We start from the raw sequence: 14159 nt of genomic DNA on the forward strand, positions 1-14159 counted from the left end.
TCCCACTCAAAATATCCTTAGATGTAAAACCCATCATGACGTTACTCCAGCCTCTCTCATAGACCTTGTCTTTCTACTTCCCTCACTGCTCCCACATAATTTCACCCCTGCGGGTGCATAAGCTTCCTTCCTCTACAGTTCCTGTTGCTTGGAACACCCTTTGTGTGTCTTTCTGCCTCAGCAAATCTTCATCACACTTCAGATCACATTGGAAAACATCCTTCTGCTTTTCTGTCTAATTTAATGCTATAATTATATTGTTTAATTCTGTGAAGCTCTTTGGAATCAGTTAAAAAAAAATGAAAGATGCCGTAAATAAAGTTGTATTATGGTTGCCTGATACTTAGACCCAGCAGAGACTGCAGAATAGAGAAGGAACCAAAATGTGTTGCAATGCTTGGTTCTGTGTGACTTACAAATCAGAAGCAGGAAATCCATGTGTGTGGGGACTGGTGGCAATCGGAATTTTCACTTCCTATGGGGGGGGGGTGAGCTCGAGGAGGAAGGAATAGGAATATACTTTAACTTGTATCTGACCTCTAGTCTTAGTCCCTTCTCAGACAGTGCTGAGAAAGCTGAAATTTCTCCATTGGCCTGGTCATTCCTGTCTGTAGTCACAGCAGGTCTCTGATTTCTAATGTGGCCCTTTGTTGCTGGTTGGATACTACAAGGATTTAGCTAGATTGTAAATTCTTTGGGATAGGGGCTATTCTTATGTTATCTGTGTCTATAGTGCTTAACACAATGGGGCCCCAATCCTGACTGGTGCTATTTCAATACAAATATATAAACAATAATGACATAACCATCCTGTAGAGGGACCAGTGGGTGAGGTAATATCTTTTATTGGATCAACTTCTGTTGGTGAAAAAGACAAGCTTTTAAGCTTACACAGCGCTCTTCTTCAGGTCTGGGAAATATACTCAGTGTTACAGCTAAATACAAGGTGGAACAGATTGTTAGCATAAGTTGTCAACACATACTTCAAGGACCATTCAAGGTGAAATGGCCCATTAACACTCCTTTAGTCATAGGGGGCACTGTTAGTGGGTCACAGATTGTTGTAATAAGCCATAAATCCAGTGTCTCTATTCACAAAAAGAAAAGGAGTACTTGTGGCACCTTAGAGACTAACAAATTTATTTGAGCATAAGCTTTCGTGAGCTACAGCTCACTTCATTGGATGCAGCGGAGCTGTAGCTCACGAAAGCTTATGCTCAAATAAATTTGTTAGTCTCTAAGGTGCCACAAGTACTCCTTTTCTTTTTGCGAATACAGACTAACACGGCTGCTACTCTGAAACCTTTCTCTATTCAGTCCATGATTTTAGTGTCTAGCAAAGTTATGAATTTAAGCTTCCAAGCTCGTCTTTTGAAAGTGTTGTGCCAGTTTCCTTTGAAAATGAGGACTAATAAGTAAGATATAGAGTGATTGCTTTGTGAAAACTGTTCACCCACAGGTGATGTGGTGTTTTTGTCTTTTATCATTTTCCTGTGTGAGTTCATTCAAGAGAGTGTAGTGATTGTCTGGTTTCACCCACATAGTTGTTATTGGGGCATTTAGTGCACTGAATGAAGTGATAGGCATGCATAGGACCCGCGGATCTTGAAAGGTGTGTTGTGGGAGGTGTTGATCATTGTAGCATTGATATGTCTGCAGGTTTTGCATCTATTGTTCTGGCGGGGTCTGGTGCCACTTTGAGTTGGTGTGTCCTTCCTTTTCCCCCGTGACTGGATGGGATGTCACCTTGAATGGTTCCTTGAAATATGTAACTACTTATGCTAAACAATCTATTCCATCTTGTATTTAGCTGTGACACTGTGAGTATGTTTCCCAGACCTGAAGAAGAGCTCTGTAGCTCAAAAACTTGTCTCTCTACCAACACAAGTTTGTCCAGTATAAGATGTTACCTCACCCACCTTGTCCCTCTACAATTCTGAGACCAATATGGTGACACCACCACTGCATATCCACACTTTAAAATAACTCATCTGTGTGACAAATTAATCAGTCTATATAGTCATTCCAGCTCACTGCTTTTCAGAGTGGCGACTGTCCCCTAATGAGCAGCGCAGCAGGAACTATTTCATCGACATTTTAAAGAAGATTGCGCTGTAGTCTAGCTTTATACAGCGTGTGTAGAAATTAATTTGACAAGGCAAATTATTTAGGGTGAAAATTTTAAAAGCACTTATGGCCTAGCTGTGCCCACTGAAGTGAATGGGAGTTTTACTACTGACTGCAATGACAGCACGGTTAGGCCAGTGCTGAGCACCTTTGAAAATCCAACTCTAAATAATTTGCCGGGTCCTAGGCAAATTTATTTCTGTACAGTGCACAGAAATAAATTTGCCTAGGACCCGGCAAATTATTTAGAGTTGGATTTTCAAAGGTGCTCAGCACTGGCCTAACCGTGCTGTCATTGCAGTCAGTAGTAAGACTCCCATTCACTTCAGTGGGCACAGTTAGGCCATAAGTACTTTTAAAATTTTCACCCTAAATAATTTGCCTTGTCAAATTTATTTCTACACACGCTGTATAAAGATAGACTATAGCGCAATCTCTCTTAAAATATTACGAGTCAGTTTCAGCTGTGCTGCTCATTAGGGGACAGTGACACTGAAGTCACCACTGTGAAAGGCAGTTAGCTAAAGTGACCATAAATAAACGTGAAATCAATAAACTGCAAACCCTGGTCTAGATCCATTCCTCCACTAACTCAAGTGGAGGGCACAAGATCTGGATAGGGACCATAGAACGGTGTAACAGTCATTGCCTCCACGGCCTAACACCCTCCCTCCTGTGCCTTCAAAAGACCTTATGCCTGTGAAGTTGGGGATTTGCAGGTTGAGATGGCACATATATGCCAGGGCCATGAGGTGGCAGGGCCAGGGAAGTAGCTACTTTCTCTGGTATATTCTCCTCTGATACTGGTGTCTGTCTACTGAGGAGTACATGCTCCTCTAATATAGCTAATAACTAGCTAATGATTAATATCAAATATACACATAATAATATATAATGCTGTTCTGCTATACCTAACTTTGACATATTAGATCTTTTCAGTCTATATAGTGCACAAGCAATACATACTAATACCAAATGTTGTTATGGGGAGGGAAAAAAAAGACAGTTACTTACAACTTTTCTTGCTACATGACACTTTTATGTTCCATCTTCAACCAGGCGCTTGATTTCCCATCCCTCCACACCCAGTGGCTATATCCCTCAGATTCACATTTGACTAAATTCTTGTATATGTCACTCTTTGAAATAATCCATTAAATTTTTCTCTCATTGATACCTAGAGGACTGTTTTAACTGATAATTTCCAAATGGCATTATTCAGAAGTTGAGCCTTTTTGGGATTCACTGCGTAGCTTATCAATGCCATAATTTTAGGGTTTCTAACAGACATACCTAGAGCAACTGGGAAGCAATGGGGAGGGAAGCAGACAGGAGGAAAAATTCTAAAGCAAAGCAGTTTTTGAGACAACCCAATACTAAAATTCATTAGAAAAAAATGTTCTTTTGGAAATAAAATGACATTGCATTAGAAAATATATAACGTATTTAATTTGTAGTAAATTGAATTCCCAGTGAAAATGTTAGTTGTACAAAAAAATCTGTTTCATAGAACTATTGAAAAATAGGGTTAGAAGGGACCTCAGGGGTCATCTAGTCTAACCCTCTGTCAGCTTTTTTTAAACACAGAAGTTACTTTAATATAAGCAGGTAACAAATGAAGAGCCAGATCACCCCTTGCTGAGGGGAAACCTGCAGGAAAGAGCCACAGGGAGTATGTCTATGCTATGTCTATGTAAACCTGTGTCTGTAGGACCTGCGTTTGTGGACTCAGTTTGTTTCCAAGCCCGCACTTCAGCACCCACACTGCACTGTAAATGTAGGTTTATAATTGCTGGACCCGGGTCTCATAAGCATGCTAATAAATCCATGCTGCACTAAGCAGACCTGACTCGGGTCTGCAGTTTGACCTGTGTCCACACTGCAAAATGACAGGGCTTGGATCTGACTTAGAGGGGAACTCGGGCTTGGAACCACCCTCCCAACTGGGTCTGCTCATCTGAATCCAAAGGGCTTTCTGGCCCAAGTCAGACTGATTTGTGTGTGGACAGAAGGGGGGCTTAGGCTTAAACCCGAGTCAGAGTCCAGGCTTACTATGCAACGTATACACATCCAGAACAGGAAAGCTCTCTAAGGTTCTCCTAATGGAGTTTCCTTAAATTACTCGTTCAAGGGGGAAGAATCCAGAGAAAGTGAGGTGCACAGGTCTGTGGGGAAGTGACCCAACAGATGATTAAAGGCAGAAGTGTCAACGAGGATAGCTGTCCCTCTGCACTGCACCATGGCTGCTGCACATTGGCAGGCTCCCCTTGTGCATGCTAAATAGCAGCTGCAGAAGGCACCCAGAGGGAGTTAATACTGTTTCAAGCAACATTAACTCTTGCTAGGATATCAGTGTAGATATCTGTGCCACTAGTAAAGGATGGTGATATAGAGAGCAGCAAGTCCCCTGCTATCCACACTCCTGCACCCTGGCTCTGCACGTAAATCCCTACAAAGTACCTTCTGCACAAAGCCACAGAAGAGAGGGATCCAATGAGTTACAGTGGGTACATGATCTAGGATGAAAGAAAACCCCAGGGGATAACTGGAATTCCCCTCTGGCCAGGGGATCACCGGGCATTAGAATTTCATAGCAAATTATTTGCTTTCCTGAGGTGTAAAAGTCTCCTACTGAGGTAGAGGACTTGGTGTTCTTGGCGCTGGTATGACTGCAAGAGGATGGCCACAAGCAAACTGCTGGAGGCATCTGTTTGTGAACTAAATACTCACAGGACCCAACTTGCACAGATGACTGCTAGGACCAGTGGATCTGCTTCGAGACTGTTTTTTTTGAGTAAATCCATTAGTGGCACAAGTCACTAACAGCTGCAAGATCCAAATGAATTTTGTTCAAAGGATTTTTTTCCCCCCTAAAGCTTTGACTTTTTTGGAGAACTTCAGATATTTCCATTCTTTATTATTGTAGCACACTCGTAGCACAGGTCCAGTAAGCTCCCAGGCATCTGGATCAGGGTAGTACTTTTAAGGTTACCTTCTGTCTAATAACGCAACGGGGAAAGCCAGTGGAGGCTTGGGGGAACTTCCTTCACTGTTAAGAGTATATAGGGCAAAATCTTTTCCCAATCTTTAACCTCAAACTCTTCATTCTTCCTAACATGGTTTTAAGGGTTCTGTTAAAACATTCCACCAGCTCATTAGCCTGGAGGTGGCACATCCATTCCTGGGTCATTTTACATATCCAACCAGAGTTCTGTGTGGCATCTACTGACTCCTTGGACTTCTACGCAGAGCAGTAGGCATTGTCTGGGGCTCTCTGCTCAGTGTCCCCACTTGGTACCCTGATTTTACACCTCTGACCCTCACTTCCATTTGTGTTTTTTCCCCTCTCTCGTGTCCCACAGAATCACTTGATTCCCAGTCCTGGAACACCTCTCCCCCTCGGCTGAGGGGAGAGTCTTTGAGTTCCTGGCAGGCTCTGCCCACCCTTCTGGGAATATCAAATATCTGGGTATGGCAGACTGCGGTTTGCACAGGCTTGATTTTGAGAAGGTACAAAAACTGTTAGAATAAATGTCATGTAAATTTAGGATCCTGGGCTGTAAGACTCAGAGAGCAGCCTCACTGGTTAAAATATCTGAATTAATTCTCTAGCTATGTTCTTGCTGTGGTGGCTTGTAGCAGGATGGCTTTGGGGTATTGTATAGCATAATCTGTTATTACTAAAATACAATATTCTTCTTTACTGGCCCTACTACATCCATCCCAATCTTTTCAAGGGCTACTGTGATTAGGTGCATGGGGTTACCTTCAAGAGGCAACAGAAGATGGTGGTTTCATGGTCAATGCCAGGCCAGCAGCCTTTCAAGGGCATTTCCCTTCCAAGGGGTCCAGCTGACAGTATGGCATAGGTAAGCCTGGAAGTAGCCTCTGTGGTGGTTTAGGCACCAACACCTGGACCCAGAGTTTCCCTGCCAACTGCAAATGATCTTGCTACAAAATTTCATTCTGTAACTCAGAATGGGGAAACTAAGTAACTATCTCTGAGCTCTGACCCTGTTTACGACTGCCAATATGCTTCCTAGTGCACCTCATCTTCACTGACCCACAACCATGCCATACAAATTCCCTGGTTCTGAAGCAAAGAATTTGTCAGAAGGCCTTGATTTCTTGGACCTAGAGGATGACTGATTCAAATTGCTCTCACCTCCTGTGGCTCAGAGAGCCTGTCTGGGCTAAGAGAGACTGTCTGACTTTCCTCCTCTGGGTTCCGTTTAAGATAGGTCAAACTTTCTCCACTTTTATCTCATTTAGACTTAAGAAACATGGAAGAAGTCTCAAGGAAGTCAGAGTGGCCTATGGGGAAGAGCTCCCAAGCATCCTCAGCGTTCCTCCTACAGCTTCTCTTGCTCTCCTAGACACTATTTGCCAAGCTGTCTCTCCAGAAGGGCTCAGAAGTGTTTCCAATCCCATGCTATAGTAGCTTTTCCACAACTCCCAACCAAACTCAGTCTACCCCACTCTCAGTGGCTGAAAGCAAGTCCAGCAACTAATTAAGTCCAAAATATGAACAGGATGGTAAGCCCGCAAGGAATCAGTGGGGATCAGATCCCACTTGACCAGGATCTGACCACACCCAAAGCCTACAAGTCCCTTCATCCTCTGTCCGCTTCTTCAGCTCATTACCACAAAACTTCCAGGACTACAACTCTCCTGGACCTGAGAAACATCACAATTCTCAGCAACACTGAAACCAAGATAGTCAAATCCCAGTTAGGGGCATAATCTTTTGATGTGCTTCAGTTTCCCACATTAGAAGCAAAGAATTGAGCCTTGCCCTGTAACACCTGGAAATTTTCTGTGATGGTGTTTCCCCATCACCTTCTAGAGAAGGGAAAACCACCCAATTAGAGACACACTTCACAGATGTCAGGTAATTGATTGATAGCTTTGTCCCCTCTGTTGAGAGGGGGGACTAAGCGAGGTGATGATCTATTAAGCATCTGGGCCTTATAAGTAGACAGAGGGAGCTCAGAGGGAGAAAAGACTGCAGAGGAGGCTGGATGCTCCTGCAGAGAAGGCCCAGCAGTAGGCTGGCTGTGGCTGGAGAACTGAGCCACAGGAACAGAGCTAATTCCTGTAGTGGGCCCCTGGAATCGTGGTCTGGAGATAAGCCAGGGGTCAGAACGAGGAGTTAGGAATCAGGAGTTCAGAGGCAGGCAGGGACTAGAGCTGGACAGGAAGCAGGTCTAATGCAGCTGTGGGCATGGAATGCATTGGGCAGCCACCGTGGTGCTATTGATACAGGGCTTAAATGTTGTTTCTTCTGACCGGTCAGGGAGCATAGTCACTTAGCGTGGGTTTATTGGGCCCAGCTGAGCCCACTGGGTTACGAGGAAACCAAGACCATTGAGGGATCCTCCTAGGGCCCCTCAACCCTGGGTTGTTATGGGACCTTTGGTGAAATTCCTACAGGAAATCAGAAGGGTGAACATTTCTTTCTGATTCTCTTCTGGCCTGTACTCCTTCTAGTCTATTAGAAACTGGGGCTTCCCGCGATGCATCAGGAGTTGAAGACCTGATGGACTACATATCCCCCTTGCCCATGAACAATTCCTGGGGGTAGAGGAGGATCTACCCAGTTGAGAAAAAGGTTGTCAATGAATGATTTGAGGAGAGACACATAAAAGATTGGGTGAATCTTGAGTGATTCTGGGAGTTGAAGCTTGTAGGCCGCTGGGTTTATTTGTTCAGTGATCCAAAAAGGACCCAGGTATTGATGGTCAAGCTTGTATCACATAGTCTGTTTGAGTCAAAAGGCAAACCTTATCCCCAAATATAAGGAAGGCTAGGGGGGCTTGTTGCTTTCTATTGGTGTAGGACTTATATGTTTCTTTAGTGGCAAGTAAGTGCTCTTTGAGCTCCTGATGTGTTTTCTGGATGTGCCATACCAGCTCCATGGCCTCCTGGTATGGCTGAACCTTTGAGCAGCTCGAGATGGAATCGGGGTGAAAACCAAAGTTTGCAAAGAATGGAGTCCATTCAGTTGAAGTGTGGCTTGAGTTGTTGTACACAAACTCAGCTAAATGTTTCAATCATCCTGATGGAAATTCAGGCAACAGAAAAGGTACTGCTCCAGGAACTTTAAGTGTGGCCAGCTGTCTGCAGATAGTAGGCTTTTGAGGTGAGGGGAGAAAAATTCTTACCAGAACCGAGAAATGAACTGGGGACTTTGATCTGAAATGATGCACATGCTGATTCAGTCCTCTAGAAAGGCGTGTGTGGTTTCACAAGCAGATGGAACAGTTAGCAAGGGAATAAAATGGACCATCTTGGTCAGGAGGTCCACTATGGTCAGGATAACTGAGTGCCCTTGAGAGCACAGTAATGCAACAATAAAATCCATTGAGAGGTCTGAGAAGGTGGAGCCTTTCTGGAGGGGAACCCCCTGCATGGGGCAAAGTCCGCTCTTATCTCCTAATGGGCTGCTCAAACTGTCACATACCAAGGTGTCGGCAGTGCAACCTAGTGGTTGGAGCAGGAGTCTGGCCTAGTGGTCAGAGTAGAATGAGAGGACAGAACTCGAGGCCTGGTCAAGAGACAAGCCAAGGGTCAGAGCCAGGAGTAGAACAGAGCGAAAGGGCAAACCCAGAGCTGTGGTCAGGAGACAAGCCAAGAGTCAGTGATCAGGAGTTCAGAGGCAGGCAGGGACTAGGGTTTGAGCAGAGCAGGCAAGGGTTCAAGCAAGGGCTGGGCAGGTAGCAGGTCTGGTACAGCTGTGGGTGTTGAATGCATTGAGCAGCTGCTGCACTGCTGTTGCTACAGGGCTCAAATGATGATCTGTTGGCTCTTCTGATCAATCAGGGAGCACAGTCACTTATTGTGATTTTATTGGGCCCAGCCAGCCCTGGAGGCAGCTGAGTTCCTCACAAGTCCAGGAAGAGCTGTGAGCTGAGCCCAGGAGGGGCAAAAGACCTTTTGTTTACATTGGGACTTAGTTCCCCACTGTCAGGAAGTCCCATTATCAGAAGGTTTCATGGTTCACAGGGCAGCTAGTGCCCGTTTGAGCTACTGCTGACAATTCTTTTCATATGTCAGATCTAGCCTTACCCAAACCAATTCTTGCTCTTGGTTTGCTTCCTCTTCTGTTTTCTGTTGTGAGGCTTTCACTTCTTCCAGCTCCCATCCCTGTTTGCCTTGTGTAACTGTGTCTCCAGGGCTTGTAAACTGACTTGACATCTTCTGTTCAACTCTCTCAACCAGTTCCATCTGACCTGTCAACTCCTCACTCCTCCTCACCGTTGGGCCACCCAGCCGAACACTGTGTCCCAGTGAGGGTTGTCTTAAGGCCGGCTAGGTCAGGCTTTACCTTTTCTCATAATGGAGCTGGGAAATTAAGCCAGTCACTGCCTACAGTTATGGGCCAGAAGAGGTCTCTCACCACATCAACCCTCAGCTTGCTCATCCATCCTTTTTGTTCTATTTCTATCTTCACTGTTGAGTAGACCCATGTCTCTCCATGTACACACAAAATGTACGCCAGCAAACGCTGATCTCTTCTCACCATCGAGAGGCGACCCCCCTGAGCTAGCATTTGCCTGCACCCAGAGTCAATTAGTCCTCTCATTTCCCATTCAACTACTTTAGTAGTTACCTGCTAGGCTGGAGTGCACCCCTACCAAGGGAACATCCTAAGCCACACACTTGATTGAAGTAGCAGTCCAAATAGCTGCACTCCATGCTTATATGACCCAGTTGGCCAGGCCAGAAACACACAATTGGGTTCTCCTGACCAATTCCCAGGTGCCTGTCCCAGGTACCCAGTGGCAATTGAGATGCCACTACCTCCTTTGCTTTCTTAGTTGTAGAATTATCTAAGAATTTATCTCTCGGTGTGTCCCCTTTTCCACTGCTGTGTCAGACTTCTCTGTTGCTTTGCTTCCCTCGGAGTGGTTCCTTTGATCCAATCCCTCTTTCAGGTGGTTCAGCACCATCAGTTTCCTTAAAGGCCTATATCCTCCCTCAGTTTCATCAGTAGATGTTGGCAAAAACATCTGGACCTAAACTTTGGGCTCTCGTAGGCAAGACCCTTAGGAATTGTTCTAGGATTATAAGGTTCACCACCTTGCCTAAGAGTTTATGTCAGGCTGCAATCATCATGTTACCAGGTCTCAAACTTATTCTTGCTGCTATGGGACACACCACCTCTGGGAAAAGATCTGTCCTAACTGGTGGCAGCATGCTTCTGGGGTCAGCCCAGAATGGCCTCTTTTACAATTTTGTAGGACTGTGCCTGCTCATTGGACAAAGCTTGGTAGGGCCTGAGCTTCTTTCAAGAGAAACAGGTCTATTCAAGCTGCCAAGGAGGATTTGGTCCACCTTGCTGCAGTCTCTACCCTTTTGAAGGTATGCAAAATGCCTCAGGGTCATCACCTGGGCCCAATTTTGCCAGGTCTGGTACCAGTCTGCCAGAATTCTCTTATCCTGAAACTATATGGGTTCCTGAGGCCAACTTCTCTAGGCACTGCAAGAGATGTTCCTATTGAATCTCTTACTGTTGTTGCTGCCCTTGTAGTGGGTGCAACAACAGAACGTACATCTGCCCCGTTGGGCTGCCAGCATACGGAGCAAGTCCTCCATCTTCCCCCAAAAAGTGAGTCAGTCTCTCTGAACCTACCTTTAAGGTAGTTGGCATGTTCCTCCTTCCTCAGAAGGTGGTCTCAAATCCCAATTCTGGTAGCATATGTATTAGCCCATCTTTACCTCGTGGGTGCCACCTTGTCTCTGGTCACAGTGTTGCATGGAATCCTTGTCTCTGGTGCCCCCGATGGGGTGCTCCCTTGGCTTGCAGTGGCCTTTCCCAGCCTTCACTTTCTCCCTCTGGGTGTTCTGTGGCTTGGCCCTCCAGCCAAGTCACATGAAAGTCTAAACCCCTTCCAGGATAACATGTACAAGTCCAAATGAAAGTCCAAATCTTCAAACTATCCCTTCTGCCCCTCTCAGGCTACAATGTAGTTCTCTGGTTGGCCCTACCTAAAGGCTTCCCCTATAGGAGCCTAGCCTGCTCTTGTAGTAGTATTCTTCCATTGTTTCCTGACTATTAAACCCTATCTTAGCCAGGGCATCTCTCCCCACGAGAGAGACCTGCTCCTCTGCAGTGTCAATCCAACTGAGCTCCCTCAGTCTACTTATAAGGCCTAGCTCCACCTCCTCTGGTCAGAAGGCAATTACCCACCCAGATGCCTTGCAGGTAATACGTGTTAAGCCCATCACAGTGACCTTGGAAAAAGAATTTTTGAGTCTGTTGGCTAAAGAAGCTTGGGGCTGCAACCTAAGAATCTGCTCCTGAAAAATGAACAGGCTGTAGGATATAAGGCCATATGGGGAAACTTTTAAAAGGGAGGCGACCTAGTCTGATTCCACGATCCTCGAAGAAACAGGGGTATGAACCCTAAACTGGATAAACCTTGGGAGGGACCCTACACAGTACTGACCCAAATAAATGAAGTGGTGTACAAGATACAGTTGAGTCCCAGGACTAAACCCAAGGTTGTCCATAAGGACCATCTAAGGTGGCATAAGGGGAAGAGAATTTCAGCTTGGCTGCCCACTGAATCTGAGAATATAGCAATAGAAGTTGAGACTGGAAAAGTTGTTACAGAGATGAATCCACCACTCAAATAAAATGGGCAGGGTCTGCCTCGGTGAGCAAATTCTACAGAAACAACAGATGCTCCTCAGGGCCCGATTGGTAACTGAATGCAAACCCAGTAAGAGAAACGTCCCAAAGGTATTTGGGTATGAATAAAATTATTTTAGGTTGGTGATGTGAAATCATCATGATAGACATTGTACATATGTAAATAGTTAAACATTTGTCACATGCGTTTGGGATGGATTATTGCCATTTTAGGCCTCATCAGCATGATGAACAAAGCAGAGGTTGTTACAAGCTGGCAAAAACTTGCTAAAGGTAAAGTTAAAACCCTATTGAGATTGACAGTCACCCTTGATTGTGAAGATGACGGACAGAGATCAGAAACAGGATTTGGTGACAGCCGGGATGTGAGGATCAGAGCTGGGTGAAATTTTTCAGACCAAACTTCTTTGTTTTTGTTTTGTTTTGTTTTTTGGCCAAAAAAATTCAGATTCACATCGTTCTGTGTCAAAACATTTTGAGAATTCATATTAAATTCATTGTTTTGGGTGGAAAAAGGATTACTGAAAATGAAATGAATCAAGACGTTTCATTTATACATTTTAAAACTAAATGTTTTGATTTTTCAAATTGAAGCCATTTTTTTATTTTGAAAGTAATTTCAATTTTATTAAAAATATCAAACCTAAATGTTCCTTTTCAGGTCGAACATAATGTTTCATCTGACCTGAAATGAATGGGCTTTTTTACTTTTCAAATAACCAAAAAATTTTAAAAATCATCTTATTTAATTTCTAAATTTTTGGTAGGGCCAGGAAACAAACAACCACCAACAAAAAAAAATCAATTATTTGGACAGCTCTTGTGAGGAGTGAAGGAAAGTTAAGAGTCAAAGATGACCCTAGGTTGTAGGCTTAAGTGGCTAGAGAGAAAGAGGGGTATTATTGATAGAGAAATAGGGGGAAAGAGATAAAGTCTCTTTTTAGACATATTTAATTCCCCTAAGGAAATACCAAAGATACAAGAGGTGATCGAAGCATAGATGGAGCAGAAGAAATCTGGGTAGAGATATAGATTTGAGAGTCAGGAACATATAAGTGGAAACTAAAAGAAGAGTAGTACATCAGTTCACACTAAGGGTGAATTAAGAGAAAGTACCAAAGAAAGACCACTAGATCAGTGCTACTCAAAGTGCCGGTCTGCGAGCCATCGGCTGCCAGTCTGCGCGCACACTGGAAAAAAAATTTGCCAGGCCCCCACATCAGATAGCTTGAGAAGTACTGCTCTAGAGAACAGCTACCAAAAGGGAAGGGAGGAAGGTGAGAAGGCAATGCTAATAGAGCAGTAAAATAAATAAATAAATAAATAAAAAGAGGAGAACCAGGAGAGGGAAGAGTTCCAGAAGTCTGGAAAGAAGACTTGAGGGGAAAGTGTTGGTTCGCTGTATGAAAGACCTCAAAGATAACAAGGAGGATTAAAAATGGAGAAGAGGTGTCATTAAGAAGACGTCATTAAGAAATGGCCGTTAATTACTTTGGTGTGAAAAGATTCAATGGAATGGCATGACCTGACACTAGACTGAAGATATATATATGACTAGGAACTGGAGAGGAAGTCTTGGCAACAGGAGTAAACAATATGTTAAAGAATTTTTCTGTCGACCAAACTACCGCCTCTTGCGGGGGTGGATTAACTACAGCAACAGAAAAACCCCTTCCGCATCTGCAGAAGTGTCTATACTATGGCTCTACAGTGGCACAGCTGTAGCACCATAGCTGTGCTGCTGTAGTGTCTGTGGTGTACACATACTCTAAGTAGGCAGGAGGAGGTGGGATAAGAGATGTGAAAATTGGCCAAGTTTGCAGTGTATAAATTGCATTTTATAGTAATATATATGGCTTCAATACAATGCAGGGTAAATTCTCTCCAAAATCTTAGACCTGGCCTTCATGTGTATGCTCACAAAACTGGGTGTATCCTTACTTGCACTTATATATGCAGGTGTAAACACCTGCTAAAACTTGAATAATAGGGCACTGCTTTTAAATAGCTCTAACATATACATGTGCATGCAAGTGTTAGAATTTGCACCTCCAAATCCTATGGCCTCAGTGGATATTGTGGGTACAAATTCTAATAATGGCACATATGCACATTTCAGTTTATTTAAATGGCACAAACAAGTGTAAAAATGCATGTATATTTTTGTGAAATGTGAGCACAAGTATGTGCATGCCCAAAATGGAATATTGGTTGTCATTTATAAGTTTACCATCCCATACACAACTTTCCATAACAAAGATATGGAAAATACATATTTATTGTCTTAATATAAAAGACACCTTTAGTAATTGAACCAGTATAGGGTCTCAATCCTGTGGACTTTGCACATCAAAAATTTAGGATTTTGCTGTAC

General features: G+C 44.0%; 1 protein-coding gene across 5 annotated transcripts in view; it reads right to left on the reverse strand.

Moving 5' to 3' along the window:
* Nucleotides 1-14159, reverse strand: part of LOC119854938 (EF-hand calcium-binding domain-containing protein 6-like) — a 94995-nt gene that overhangs the window by 31434 nt on the left and 49402 nt on the right. The gene's annotated exons all lie outside the window — the stretch shown is intronic.

The sequence above is a fragment of the Dermochelys coriacea genome, chromosome 4 (genome assembly GCF_009764565.3).
Source record: "Dermochelys coriacea isolate rDerCor1 chromosome 4, rDerCor1.pri.v4, whole genome shotgun sequence".
NCBI lineage: Eukaryota > Metazoa > Chordata > Testudines > Dermochelyidae > Dermochelys > Dermochelys coriacea.